A 14,543-nucleotide genomic window follows, 5' to 3' on the forward strand; every position below is an offset into this window, starting at 1 on the left:
CCTCAGAAAGACTCACTCTGAGGGGGGCAGTGCTCAGTATCGGAGCTGGGGAGAAGGTTCTGGAGTAGCCACCAGAAAGGGGAATGAAGACAGAGCTCAGAGGATGGGCTGATTTGTTGAGACAGTTTGGATGTTATTTTGACTTTTGTTACCCTGCAGAGGATCTGAACTGGATGCTTCTCAGCTGAGGGTTGAATGGCACACAAGGACAGACTGCCTACAGGGGTGGCTGGAGCATGGACCCCTGCAACGAGAAACCCTGATGAGAGGGGGTGCTACAGTGGTAAGTGCAACTGCTTACAGGCAATTCTGTGCTCTTTGTAAGCATGCAGATGGGAATAGGTCCCCTCCATTAGTTCTTTTTTACATTGTTGCTTCCTCAGATTTAGAGCCAAAATTCTACTCTGGTATACGGGTGTGAAATCAGTGACACACTGAGGTGTCTACTCATGGATTGTTGACAGATCATTTGATTGCAAGCCGTCCTAGAACCTGTTGCACAACTGGGGTTGGACGATGGGCCAAATTCAGCCCTGGTGTAAATATGTTGAACTTCAGTGAAGTCAGGAGGTCAGATCACCAGTTGGTATCAATCAAGTCAAAAGAGCTACATAGATTTACACCAGATGAGGATCTGGCTCAAATATTCTTCCTTGTTTGTTGTACCCTCTGACTTTGACTAAAGACAATTGAATAGAGATCTATCAACTTGAAATGTATCCAGCATGACACTCTGCTTTCCCAGTCTTTGCTCTTTATTACAGAAGAGGGGGTGTCTGATGAAATATGTGGGACAGTTGAGAGATATGGGTCTGCACATCCAGCATTATGTAGATTTTCCTGTTGATCTTACTCCTGAAAAAGCCCAAGAATCCACAGACATTGAATAAATTCCGCATACATTAAATATGCTAACTGAGTAATTATTTATACACAGATGGTTAATGCACTATTTTTCATCCCAAAATGTGCACAAATCAAACCCAAAACATCTATACGCAGGGCTTTTCTTTTTAATAATGCCCTATTTTTTATTCCAGAGTGTACTTTAACTACTGAGTGTACCACAGCTACATTGGCATATCACTACTCTAATAACTTCCAGATGCTCTGGGCACCTGGAGAATGGTTTGAACTACACTAGGCAGCCACTTTTCAACTGCTTCGTGGTCACCATCATTACCCTACTAAAGTCAACTGCAAACTTCCCATTGACCTCCATGGTGCAGGAGGAATCCCATATCATTTCAGATACCTTCCTAGTATTTACCATCCAGGCGGAGATGGTGTCTGCGAGGCCAGTTCTCCACTTAAGGGTCTGATCCATTTCCCATCGAAGTCTGAAAATGGGAGTTGGATTTGTCCCTAAATTCTTTCTTTGATTTATAAAGAGGAAAGCCTATTTGATAAGAGGCTCCATCAAACTGGAATGGCTGTTGAAATTCACCCAACTCTGGATTCATTTTCATCACTGGCTATGTACATTGTCAGTCTTCAGCTGTGTTCTTCGCTTATTTAAATGAATTGTGCTGGTTGGCATTATTGACTTTACCAATCAATAAATAATATAGGCAGCCAGCCGTATTTCATGCACACAACATTATACACGTACCCGCAACTATATGTCATGAGTGTAAATAATACTGGTGCATCAGTGGAAATTAAAAACAAACAGATATACCTTAGAACGATTTACATCGGATGTTTCTTAACATAATGGGGAATTAAGGAAACAAGATAGAAAACAGATCTCTAGAGGACATGTGAACCCACATTATCAAGACCTTCTGCTTTCTTGTGGAGGTTTAGGGTTGCTAGCCATCCAGATCCACTCAAGATCTGAAAGAGACTGTGGCCTTTATCTATAGATTTGCACTGATTCCAACATTCGATGGCCAGCCAATACAAACCTTAAGAGTAGATAAGGAAAGCTGCCTTTTGCACTGGAGGAACTCACTGCTGCTTGAAATCACAGTTAACCCCATTGGTGCAAATTGCAGCTTTCCTTGTCCCCCCTTGTGGTTTGCACTCACGCAGCTACACTGGTGGCTCACTCTCGATTGCTGGAATTGAAGCAAATTACCAGCAGTGCAGACAATGCTTGTGTTCTGCCCTTTAGCCTGGCAACAGAGTCTACTTCTTCCTAGCAAAAGAGAAATGCTTCCTAAAGGGCCTCCTGGAACCAGAGGCATTTGTAAACAGGGGCTCTTCTCAAGAAAGAAGGATTCTCTTTCTTTGGTCTTACGGAAATGGAAATAACCATGCTGGTCATAAAGCCTCTCTTCCTCCATCTTGTGAGCCATACAACAAGCACAGCTACTGTTGAGCGGTTTCTCTTTGTGTGGGATCCTTTGTGCTGAGTCGGGTATTTATGTTTGCTGATGAAACTTTGTGTAAGGTTTAGCTTATTTTTTGCACAGCACTTGGATGCCTCTCGGCTACAGGGTCCTTTGGTAAATAAGAGTTGTGTTATGTTTTTATTATTGCAAAGGTAGCATGGACAGAAATGACAAAAGGGTGTAGGATGTAACCCTCTCTGGAGTAAGTGAGACCCAGCCTGACACATAGCTGAGGGGTCTGTCTTTTTCTTACACTTGGCAACACTTGCATATCTTGTCAGGCCAACAAAGTCACATTGAAATGACGTGAATTGAAAAACTGTAAGCTGGGAGCAGTCCCTGTGGACTGCCCTGCCGTGTTAAAGATGGAGGGCAGTTGCAATCTGCTCCATTGATTGGTGTGCAATTTATATGACCTTGAACTGAGCAAGATTTGAAGGCCCCTGCACTGGGACCAGACCATGAGAGATTGCAGATCATTTCCTGTGAAGTGCTGAGTGCCTTCAGACCCGTCCTGTGGAAGTCAATGAAAAGAGAAGCGAGCGCCTCCCAGCTTCAGACCTTCAGTGTGTAATAAGGCTCCCCACTGAAAACCGCATTAGTGTCTGTGGTCCACTTTCCACTAAGTGCCCACCCTGCACATCCTGTCCCTACTGGCTATGACTGCAGCAGTGTTCATTGCAATGACATCGCTTTACTTTATGCCTATTTTTCTTCTCCTGGCATTTATTTTGGTAGAGGGTCTGTAATCCAGTGGCGTATGCTGCTGTCTGTGAGCTATTTGTTTTCCTTGAAAATTTAATATAGATCTAATTATATGAAAATGAAGTACAATAAATAGACCAATTATTCAGCCCCACCATCTAAACATCAGCCGTGGGGGATATGACTCCTTAATCCAGACAAACATGCTATGGGTATACACAATGAGCTCTCAATTACCCTTCCTTCTGTTAGCATTTAACCATTTCCCTCACCCTGGTGATGCAGAAGCCATGCCTAAATCAACTCAGGTAGAAGTGCATTCGCTCTGGCTTTGAAGAGGCATTAGATCTTTGAACAGAGGGCTTCTTGCTGGGTGATCCTGCATTTCCTTGTGGGAGGTGGATCTGGAGCCCATTTTGTGTGTTGGAGAAGGCTCAGTGGCGGGGAAGGGAGACAAAAACAAACAGCTTGGCTTTGCTGACAAAAATAGTCTTGACACCATGCACCCTGTGCGCCATTAAAACCCCCCTGACACACTTATTTACTAGGAAGACATACGTATTGATTTAGCAGTAATCAGAATTAAATGCAGAAAGGTCTGGGCATGCAGAAAGGCTCCACATCAGATGCCCCTGATTTAGGGCTTGATCCTGCCAAGTGATGAGTAGCCTCCAGCTCCAAGTCATGGGGAGGGGAGGTTGCTCAGTACTTTGTAGGATGAGAAATGAGCAACCAAGTGGACATACTCAAGCCAATTCAGACACACGTCACTGACGTCAGGCATCTCTTCAGGCATCTCTTCACCTGCACCATGGTCTGCATTGCTGATTTCATTTTGCATGTTGCAGTTTTATCACCTGACAAGAAGGCTGCTTTGAATTAAAGGAGGGAGGCAGAGCCAGTTGCGACAGAACATCAGTTATAATGAACACATCAGCTGTCAGCACAGAACAAACACAGTTTCCCCATCGATTGGTGCCAATCATTTCTGGCATATACATCTCTTAACCACTCTTTTCTGCAGCACCGGAGACCTTTGCAAAATATCAGTTTGTGAGTACAGTTATGCATGCTGGCCACTTAGAAATTGGTGTATATTGTACTGTAATGAAGCGGTTAATCTGTACATGTCACCACTCCCCTCTTCTGGGTGGAGCCAGCAGTACTGAATTTTGTGCCTATAGTCCCTATACTGCTAACTGAGATTCTCCATGAGCTCAAGAGGAACTGATAAGTTTGAAGCAGGAGGGTCTGTTTTCTACCCCTGTTGGTGCAGAGGATAAATTCATCAAGGTATGAAAGCTGTCCACATAGTACAGTGATGGACATTATGGAAAAGTTTAGCGTATACATACATTTTGGCCACCATTGTGACCAGGCAGTAGGATTACACAGGTGTAGCTGAAGACATGATTTGGCCCACCCTGTTTTTCTTTTATGCTTGTTCCCGTGTCAGTAAGCTGGCACGGAGGTAGCAGGCTTGTTTTTTCTTGGCTTAGTAGTGTTTTGTGTTAGTGAAAAGCCTGGCATTTCCCCATCTTTGGAAGTGGTCATGCCGTGTGCCCAGATGGGCTCTATGGAAATGGAAACCCTTTGTTGCAGGGATGGTTTGAACTTGTGTGCATGTATTCTTCCCTTACTGACTTCAAAGGGAGCAGAAAGTTATTGCAGACACTGACACGTTTGCCTGTCATCGGAGTGAATGCCCCAGCCTGTTTGCAACTACCTTTCCAGTCCAGTGTTAAAGCCCGTAATGTTAGAGTATAGCAGGGAAGGAGCTGCATAGTTTTTACTTCTCTAAACTCTGTTAAAACAAGGAGTTAAAGTGCTAGCAGGGAGGCTCTGCACAGGGGGGAAGTTGCTGATCTCAATCCCATTGCACAGTGTACCTGACCCAACTGTGTTTATGTTCATTATTATTTATTACTCTGTGTGCATGGCACTTAACAGACCCATAGAGGGACATATCCCTGCCCTCAGTCAATTACACACAAGGGCTCAAGTACCACATTAGGGCCAGGGAGTCTGAGGGACAGCATAAAATAACCCCTATAGTCCCTTGCTCCCCACAGTGTAAGGAGTTAGTTACAATTTATTCTGTTCTATACAGATTCTTATCCTGTGCTCATCATTGTAGTATCTGAGAGCCTTCCAGAAGTGCAGTAAGTGATGTGACTACACACCTGTCACATGTTGTTTGTTCTCTCATCCTCTCCCCAGGGGGAGAAGTGTGCACAGTGAAGCTGGCTCAGGAACAGGTTTGCCACTGGGTGAGAGTTGGTTAGAACCAGTATGTCCAGGGTAGGATGACCAGATGTCTGGATTTTATAGGGACTGTCCCGCAATTCAGAGCTTTGTCTTATATAGGCACCTATTACCTCCCACCCCCGTCCCAATTTTTCGCCTTTGCTATCTGGTCACCCTAATTCAGGGAAGGTTTCTCGAGCGTTGGTTGGATTATTGCATGTTTGAAGGAGTAAGGGAAGATTCCTCCTCTGCATGATGTGTTGGCTATTTTGGTCAGGAGTGGCACCTCCTTCCCAATCCAGGAAGGGCCTGGGTTGGATTCACAAATCTTGGAATGAGACTCCTTTAGGGTGTTCAGAACTTCTTGATGAGTGACTGTACTGAACTCTGGGAAAGTGGGCAGGCAGTTGGTTGGTGGGGGCAGGTGCAGTGGCTCCATGCTGTTTGAGAAAACTTCCTGAATGTGTGTGATCTTTTCAGCGCAGTCAGGTGATAGTTCTTCACTGCACTTGGTGCTCAGTTGTGTTGGGGTTTTAGGCATTCAGAAGTGATGGAAGCAGTTTGCCAGACCGGATAGCTCCTGCAGGCAGAATTTGATAATGGGGGCCAGTGAGTCAATGGTGCGCTAGCGACAATGATCATGATTCACCAGGTCCTGACTCCTCATCCAGTGAGTAGAGTGCTATTGTCCTTTCGTGTGTTCTGGTGGAGTACATGAGTCTCTGTGGTTGAATCAAAGTCATTGGTCTTTCTTGTTGCCTGGGAGCTGGAAGATCTCTGACCACAGCCTTAATGAGGTAATGGTCTGTCCAAGACAGTGGCTGGGTTGTGATATACTCAGTCGAGATATCTAGGCTGAAGATCAGGTTCAGGACGTGACCATCTGTGCGGGTTGGGCCAGAGATGACCTGTGAACGTCCTAGAAGGGCATGTGGGGAGATGAGGTTTTGGGCTTTTGCATCTCAATCCCTGGTCCTTTCTGAGTTTAGGCGCTGATCCGCACTAGAAGGGCCATGTGACCCAAAAGGACTGGGGAGGAGAAGGCAGCTTCATGACTCCTCCTCCCCTTGTGCCAGCTAGCTCTGTGTAGAAGAGAGTATGCTGCACCCCAATGGGCCATATCAGCCAGCATGCTCCAATGTCTGCATCAGGTTGCTCGGGGAGGCACAGCGCTCACAAAGATGCCTGCTGAGGCAAGGTGTCTCCACCACACCCTCAACAGCACAGTGTCTAAAAACCACAGCAGAGCCCTTAGCAGTGGGTGAAGTAGATTGAAAGGGGAACATGAAATAGGGGTATTGCAAATCTTACCCTAGACAAGCATGCACTATGTTCTGCGTTAGCTACTTCCTTGAATTAAACAGTTCAGGATTTCTCCTGTACATTTTGATAAGATACCTGTGAAAATGCCTGAGAACTGTTCTAATCCAAGAAATGACTAATGTTGATCATAGTGCATCCTATTTGAGAGTCCTGCTTTGCAACACCCCTGGAATGGTCCATGACACTGTGCAGTTATATTGCTGTGAATAGCATTTAGTGCAACGTGGGCCTCCCTGATTGTTACAAAGGGAGGGACAGAAGAACGGATCTTCCTGAAATATTTTGAAGGGGTCCGTTTGGCAGATCTTTAAAGGCAATTTCAACATGAAGCATTAAGCAGCAGTCTGTTTGCTCTTCTGTCTTGCTGGGCCATTTCCATGAAGGCAAAAGCCAAGCTGTTGAGTGACTATTCAGGATTGCCATATGGAGCTTGCCTTTGGCTGATTTCTAGGAGAAAGTCATTCGGAGCAAAATTCACAGCACTTATCCACAAGGACTACTTGTGTGAATAAGGGCGACTCATCATGTGTGAGGGTTGCAAAATCTGGTTCACAGTAAGGGTTTATCTACACATGAAAGTTAATGTGGAATAAAGTAGGGTGAACATTTACATTGGGGGTCAATTTTGAAAGTGGATTAAACTAATTTGGAATAAGGCACTCTTTTGCCGGAATAAGAGCATCTACATATGGAGTTAATCCAGAATAGCTATTCTGGAATAAGTCCCCATGTAGACAAGCCTTCAGAAAGAAGAGCTATATTACAGCTCTGACTCACCAAGACACTTACTCATGTGCTTAACTTTAATCACACGAGTAGTCCTGGTGACTTCAGTGAGACTACTTACGTGCTTAGAATTAAGCATGTGCTTTGCTGGATCAGGGTCCTTAATCTTTTGATTTGAGTTTCCTTGAATCTTCTCTGGTTGAGCTAGTGTCTCACCTGAGACAGTCTCACAGCTTGAGAAGCCTGGGTTTACCTTCAGCATTTCTTTGGATCATTATCTATTTTAGAGGCCTCAGGAATGGGGAGATTGTTAGTCCAGAATAGCTAGATAATTGCTTTGAACAACAGTAGCAGGTTACTAGGTGCTTAGTATTCATCAGCAAAACTACCACGTAGAGCAGGGGTTCTTAAACTGGGGGTCGGTACCCCTCAGGGGGTTGCGAGATTATTACATGGGGGGTCATGAGCTGTCAGCCTCCACCCCAAACCCTGCATTGCCTCCAGCATTTATAATGGTGTTAAATATATAAACAAGTGTTTTTAATTTATAAGGAGGGGTTGTACTCAGAAGCTTGCTATGTGATAGGGGTAACGAGCACAATAGTTTGAGAACCACCGATGTGGAGAAAGATGTGTGCTTTCACATTCAGAATCATCCCAGGCTAACTGCAAATCATATTTAGCTCTGGTATATAGTAACAGAAAACCAGTCATAGAGAAAGCTGTGCTTTGGGAAGTCATAGCCTATCATCACTATTTATTTATTATTTGTATTACCATTGCACCTGGAGATTCCAGTCACAGACCAGGACCCCACTGAGCTAGGAGCTGTACAAACACAGAACAAAACGATAACCCTTGCCCTGAGGAGCTTGCAATGCAAATTTCTTTGGTATTAGATCAATCCTTGAATGCACATGTCCCTACACATAGTTTAGAGAGGAGTCCAATAAGAAGGGGCATGATAGAGGCTTACAGAATAATGTGTGGTATAGAGAAGGTGAGGCAGGGAAGGGCTCCACATTTTCCATTTTCCATAAGAAAAGAAGAAGCAGAAATACACTGAAACTGAAATGGCAACCCATTTAAAACTGATGAAAGAATATACATTTTTATATAGTCCACATTTAACCTCTGGAACTCAATGCCACAAGGTATCACTGAATCTAAGAGTTTAGTTGAAAAAGGATGAGACGTGGTTAAGGAGAATATCCACCTTTCCATTAAATAGGATATATTTTTAAGGATATAAACCCTAATGCTTCAGGTCACAGGCCAAACACTGAGATTATTCCATAATGGTCCACTGTGGGGATTCTTGCACCTTCCTCTGAAACAATTGGTACTGGCCACTGAAGACAGCATACTGGATTAGATGGACCATTAATCTAATCTGTTACTTTGTTCCCACATTCATTCGTAATCTAACTCCATCTACTTCAATGGAATTACATCAGAGATACATTTGGCCCCATGTAATCTACATACTCAAGTGCTACTTTTCCTTTTCACTTCATAAACTGGTAGTTAAGTATATTAGCAAATTATGTGAATTGGGATAATGATCATACAAGTAAACTCTAGAAAAGAAATACTAATTTATAGCAAGACAAGAACAACTTTTAAAACATAGAATGAACTGTGTGTTAGATATGAAATATGTCGCCAATTCAGTAAATGTGGTTGTAGTTAGAACTGTACTGTATACAGAAAACAGTCTGTAGTGTTTTATTCCAGGAATAAACATTTCTGGTACAAGTTGCTAGATTGACCTCTAGTGTTCATCTTCTTAAAACAAAATTTGTTGGGCAAGTCCACTTCTGATCAACTCTTATATTTGTTGCATTCTCAATAGATATTTTATGTTTAAAAACGTAGGTGACAACTTTAGATGTCTATATCAGAAGGAATTTTCTAAACAGTGGACTGAACACAATTCAGGGATATAAAAGAAACATGAACACAACGTTACTTACAGAAAAAGATCACATGAAATCTTGACTCTGTTGAAGTCAGTGGGAGTTTTGCCATTAACTTCAAGGGAGGAAGGATTTTACTCATTATATTAAAGATATATTTATGCTGGAAAGTTTAACTTGGATGTATTATTTGGTTCTCACTGAAGCCCTGTTTCTTTGTGTTGGGAGGAAAATCCTGTTTATTCTAGGAATCCTCAGTTTTATCTCACACCCATGCCCATCTGTCATTGAGAATCATATCCAAAATTTTCTTCCTTATGCAACTGCTAGTTTGACTGAGTAGTAGAACTGGTTGGAAACTGAAACAAAAAAAAAATCAACATCCTCACCCCCAGCTTTTGTCATTGAAAAATTTTGGACAACATTTTTTCCAATTAGCCTTGTCAAATATCTTGTTTCTCAAACTGAAATCCAGAAATAGGTTTTTCATTGATTTTTGAGCATCTGATTTGAATAGTGGGAAATGTTTGTTTGGGATGACAGCCAATCATTTTCAAATATTTTCTCTTCCCAAATCCCAAGTCATTCTTTGCCAGTTTGGGGCAAAAACTATTTTTAACCTTTGTATATCTCTTTTCTTTAAAACTCACAATTTTCTGTTGCAAAATGTTAAATTTTGGTTTGTCCAGGGTGGGCCAGATTCTGCTCTCAGTGATACTGATGTAAAACTGGACTAACTCCTTTGACTTCAGTGGAGTAATTCTGGATTTATATCAAGAAGAATTTGACTCCCAGAAGCTGCATGTGGTAAAGCACTGGCTCCTTGGTTCCATAAGGAAGTTCTTTTCAACTCTACAGATACAGGCAAGCTAAATTTCTAGCTGATGGCTTTAAAATCTCAGACAACTGGAGTCTGACATTCAAAGAAGCAAGATACAGCACCAGTCTGTGCACAGAGACATAGGCAAAGTGACATCTAAAGATATGTTCCAATGTTTATGAACATCAAATAGCTGCACAGACAACTTATTTTAGCTATCTTCAAAAGGACTAAGGTTGCAGAAATAGTCAAACATAGTTACAGACACATAGACAGTAGATAAAGACACCCAGATAGAGAAAAGTTCTGGGAGAGCTGTTCATTGCCAAGAATCTTTTCCCCTTTTTATGTTAAAAATGATCTACAGTCTTAGATTTGTACTATTCCCCCCTGCCCCAAACTGCTCAATGATCATGTTGTCAAGCTGTCTGGAGTGGTTCTCGACTGAGTGCCTGCCTTAGGGCAAACAGCCAGAAAACAGGTCAAACACCCCAAACCAGTGGTATGTTCTACAATTAGATTTCACAAAGCCGGTAACAAATGTGAACTCTTGGATCACTATACCAGTCTTAGCATGGAGTCACAGAGACAGTCCCTTTTGACTCTCCAGTCTACCTTTGCACCCAGTTAAACTGGACTTCGTGATAAAAGGCCAAAAATCATACCACATCAGGTTGCTTCCAATCCCAAGAGACCAATCACTTACCCCAGATCCATTGGTACCCTTGAAAGACAACACTGGTAACCAATACTATAGTAAACTACCTAAAGGTTTATTAGCTAAGAAAAGGAAATCAGAGTTATTGAGAGGTGAAAGCAGGTAACATGTGAGTCACAGTCTACAATTCCAAATGGTAGCAGAGATGTAGTCATCGGCCAGTTTCCCAGAAATCTTTCAGGGCTACCCAGAATAACTCTGGGGATCTCAGTCTTCTTATTCAGTTGTTCCGCTGTGTTAGAATCCAAACAGTCCAGAGTCTGAATTCCCTGAATCCATATTTATAGCTTCTTCTCACAGAAAACAAGCTGATAGGGTCACTGCCCATGTGGGCTTTTCCTTTGTCGGAGAATGAGGAATGCATTTTGAGTGTTTGCCTCCGATCATCACACACAAAGACCACTTGCTTTGAAATGAACACTTTTCTCTTAAAGTTCTTCATCTGCATTCCACAAGGCTTCTTTCTCATTGGATGGGTTATTTAGTTGCAGGGGTACACGCAATGTAAATGTTTGCTGCTACATTATAATGTGATACAGATAAATGAAAACAATGCAAGTGACATCCCACTAGTTTTCATGAAGTTTAAACACCAAATACACTCTTATACATTTAAAAATCACTCTGATCTACATTAATACACACGTGAATTGGCTTGGGGCTTTGACATGAGCTGGCATTTGGTCTGTCAGCATCACACAGGTAATGTGAATATATTTCAGAGCATGGATTTGCTTTGACTATTTGCATTATTCCTGGGGAGTGACCGGTCACCTACGTCACCTGTTATTGTTTCTGCTCCCTGACTGGGTGAATGAAACTTTTCTAAATTGGACTTTCAGCTCTCTGCAGGGACCAGCTTTTCAAAGGCATAGGCTGCAGAGCCTGGGAGCAGCTGGGCCATGGCCTGACTTCTTTTGGGCCTGCCACAGCCCAGCTCAGGCAAGTGATGCAATGACTCCAGGGCCAGGAAGGACAGGGCAAGGCATTGTGGGAGGAGTGCGCCGCCGGCACACTGTGGTGAGAGCCAATGGGCCAGAGTGGGGAGCTGGGCCCCGCCTATTGGGGTGTGAGGTGCTGTGGGGTGAGGCCTTGGTCCTGATTGGGGACTTTGGGCAAATGCAAATAATAAATCATACTAACAAACAAGTGGAAGGAAATCAAAGTTGGCTGCATGAACCCTTCCACTATGAACACTGGGACTGCTAAATAGTCACCTGAGTATTGGCAAGAACTCTGCTTTCCACACACATTCTTGTAACCCCTGTCCCTAAAATGGCTCACATAAAAGCATGTGGGGGGAAAAGGGTTGTAAATACAGTCAAAGGGAATTCATGGGTTTTATTCAGGATTGTAATACTTTTTGGAAGCATTTGTACAGCCCTAATGGATAGATGGGTAGATATCTCAATGCGGCCTACCAAATATCCAGATTTACAATGTGACTCTAATATGGCCTAATACCCCTCTTTAGATTTAAGTGACAATATCTGGTTTAGCCACATGGGAAGAGAATTCCTGAGCTGTGGGTCAAGCTTCTCAAGATTATACCCCAGGACAGATTGCAGTTCCAGACCTACTGACCTCACTTGCAACAGCTGGACATTAGGCAAAAGATGATCCTTTGAACTGAATGTTCCTATGTGATGGAAGGGCTTAAATTCTGTTTAAAAGGTCTTGAATTGAACTTGCTGATTAATAGGCAGCTGGTTCAGGTTTTGGAGAAGGAGAACTGCTAACTATCATAGATAAAGACTCTTGGGAAATTGTTGGATTCTCCATTTGAACTCCCTAGATGTCATTTACTCATCTGCAGTCCTGTCCCTTTAAAATTCCTCCTGCCCTCTAGGAAGGGTGAATTTATTTTTAAACAGGAACTGCATTTTAGTAAATGGATTTTCACTGTATGGCAGCAGGTATTTTAAAGGACCAGGACAATACTGACTGTATGTTAGCAATGGGAGCCATTTTTACAAAGCCCTGTGTGTCATAGATGTCAAGTGTTGTCAAGTTTAACGCACTAAGAAGCTCGGTTGTTCTTTCAAGTGGCATTATACCAACCCAAGTATATCATGCTAATTGTAATTGCTGTGTCCATTTAAGACCACCACATTACAATCTGAAAACCCCATCACTGCTGAAAGCTACTTTGGTGCACAATTTTTAGAGTATGGAGCAGACTGCTGGAGCTCTGCTAATAAGCATATTAGCCTTGTACATGCATGTCTGCATGGAGTAACTTACATAAAACATTACATTACTCACATGCACAAAATCAAGTAGGTTTATGCCTTAAAGCTTGTCCTTTTCCATCCTTGTTAACACACAGGCCTCACTCCAGTCAGGCAGCAAGAGTGAGTCATCATAATCTCTAAATAGAACCCAATCTAGCCACAAACTCTCCCTCCTGCTCGGACATATACATATACATATACCATTCACTCTCCTGTCTCCTGGGAGCCTCAAGTCCTAGTGGTCCGAGAAGGCTTTGTGCTGAAGCACAGTAGTCAAAGGTAGGCGCCACGTTCACATAAATGGCTTTTGGACTGAAGACCGCCATGGTTCATTTTCATTTTACAGTGGCAAATGAGCATGCATGTATGCAGGCATTCTTCATGGGCTCCAGGAAGTTGCATAGTTACTCAGAGCAATGTTATGAGCTGGGTGAAACCTTGAAATGGGGTGAGATCAGCTGGTGACAATTCATCGGTCAGTTAACATAACTGTAAGCGTAAACCCCCTCCTAAGACAAAAGGTGTGTGTGAATCTGCACAGGCGCTTTTGGTTGAGTATTGTGTGTTGTGCGTGTAGAGAAAAATACACAGAAACAGAGAAATGGCAAGAACAGAGAGAGGGGGATGCAAGAAAGCCAAGCAGGAGCTTGTGAGCACAGTGTGACTCAGGAAAAACCTAGAGAGAGACAGCTTTTGGTTCTGGTGTTGGCTAAAGAGGTGGAGGGCTGTAAGCTAGGAAAGATCCTTTTGGGCTTGGTTTCTTCTGCATTCAGAGACACAGGACTTGATGCATTCCTTGTAAATAAAGAAGGTTGCATCACAGAAAATCTGGCAGGCAGTAAATACTCCAGTCAGGACTACTCCAGTCAGTAAGGCTGCACGGGATGGGGCTCTGTGTTGGTGAAAGAGTTGAACAATGGCTTACTGGGGTGATGGCGAGAAGGTTTAGATTGAATATCCTTCAATGCACCAAGCATCTGTTTTGCTGCATCAGCACCTGTATTACTTCTATTAAAAATGTCATCATTACTCAGTCAACGCTCCTGGTTCCCAGCCAATTCAGGTATCAGCCAAAGGCAAAAACCAGTGAATACCTTTAATAATCTGCTGTTTTTAATGCATTCAGGCAGGCCAATTACATGAAATTACAGGTCTGCCCTTTTCATTTTACACATTCTTTTCGGTGTAAGCATGGATAAATATTAGATGAGTCCACTCAATAAAAGCAGTGGGTGGCAGAAAGTTTATGGAGCAAATATTAGGATGTCCTATGGCTTTGATGAGCCTGTTAAAGCTAAAAATATATGTCTTAAATGTCCACAGTAGTGATGAGTTCCAGATTAGCTCTCCCTGCATGCATGCAATGTTAATCATGGTATAACAAATTGCTAAGTGAATTTACGAGATGCCATTTGGATTCCGTGACCATACTGATGAACATAATTTAAATAAATACATTTATGAAGAAGTAACTATCTGGGCCCATTGGATGCTCTGTAGAAAGTCTCTGCT

At 42.8% G+C, this 14,543-nt stretch overlaps 1 protein-coding gene across 1 annotated transcript in view; it reads left to right on the forward strand.

The window, feature by feature from the left end:
* The first annotated feature begins 204 nt into the window (after positions 1–204).
* The window catches only part of MEIOB (meiosis specific with OB-fold), a 43,043-nt gene continuing 28,704 nt past the window's right edge, over positions 205–14,543 (forward strand). Inside the window, exon 1 of the mRNA XM_073361371.1 lies at positions 205–283. The gene's annotated coding sequence lies outside the window, so the exon portion shown is untranslated. The remainder of the gene's footprint in view (positions 284–14,543) is intronic.

The sequence above is a fragment of the Lepidochelys kempii genome, chromosome 10 (assembly GCF_965140265.1).
Source record: "Lepidochelys kempii isolate rLepKem1 chromosome 10, rLepKem1.hap2, whole genome shotgun sequence".
Classification (NCBI taxonomy): domain Eukaryota; kingdom Metazoa; phylum Chordata; order Testudines; family Cheloniidae; genus Lepidochelys; species Lepidochelys kempii.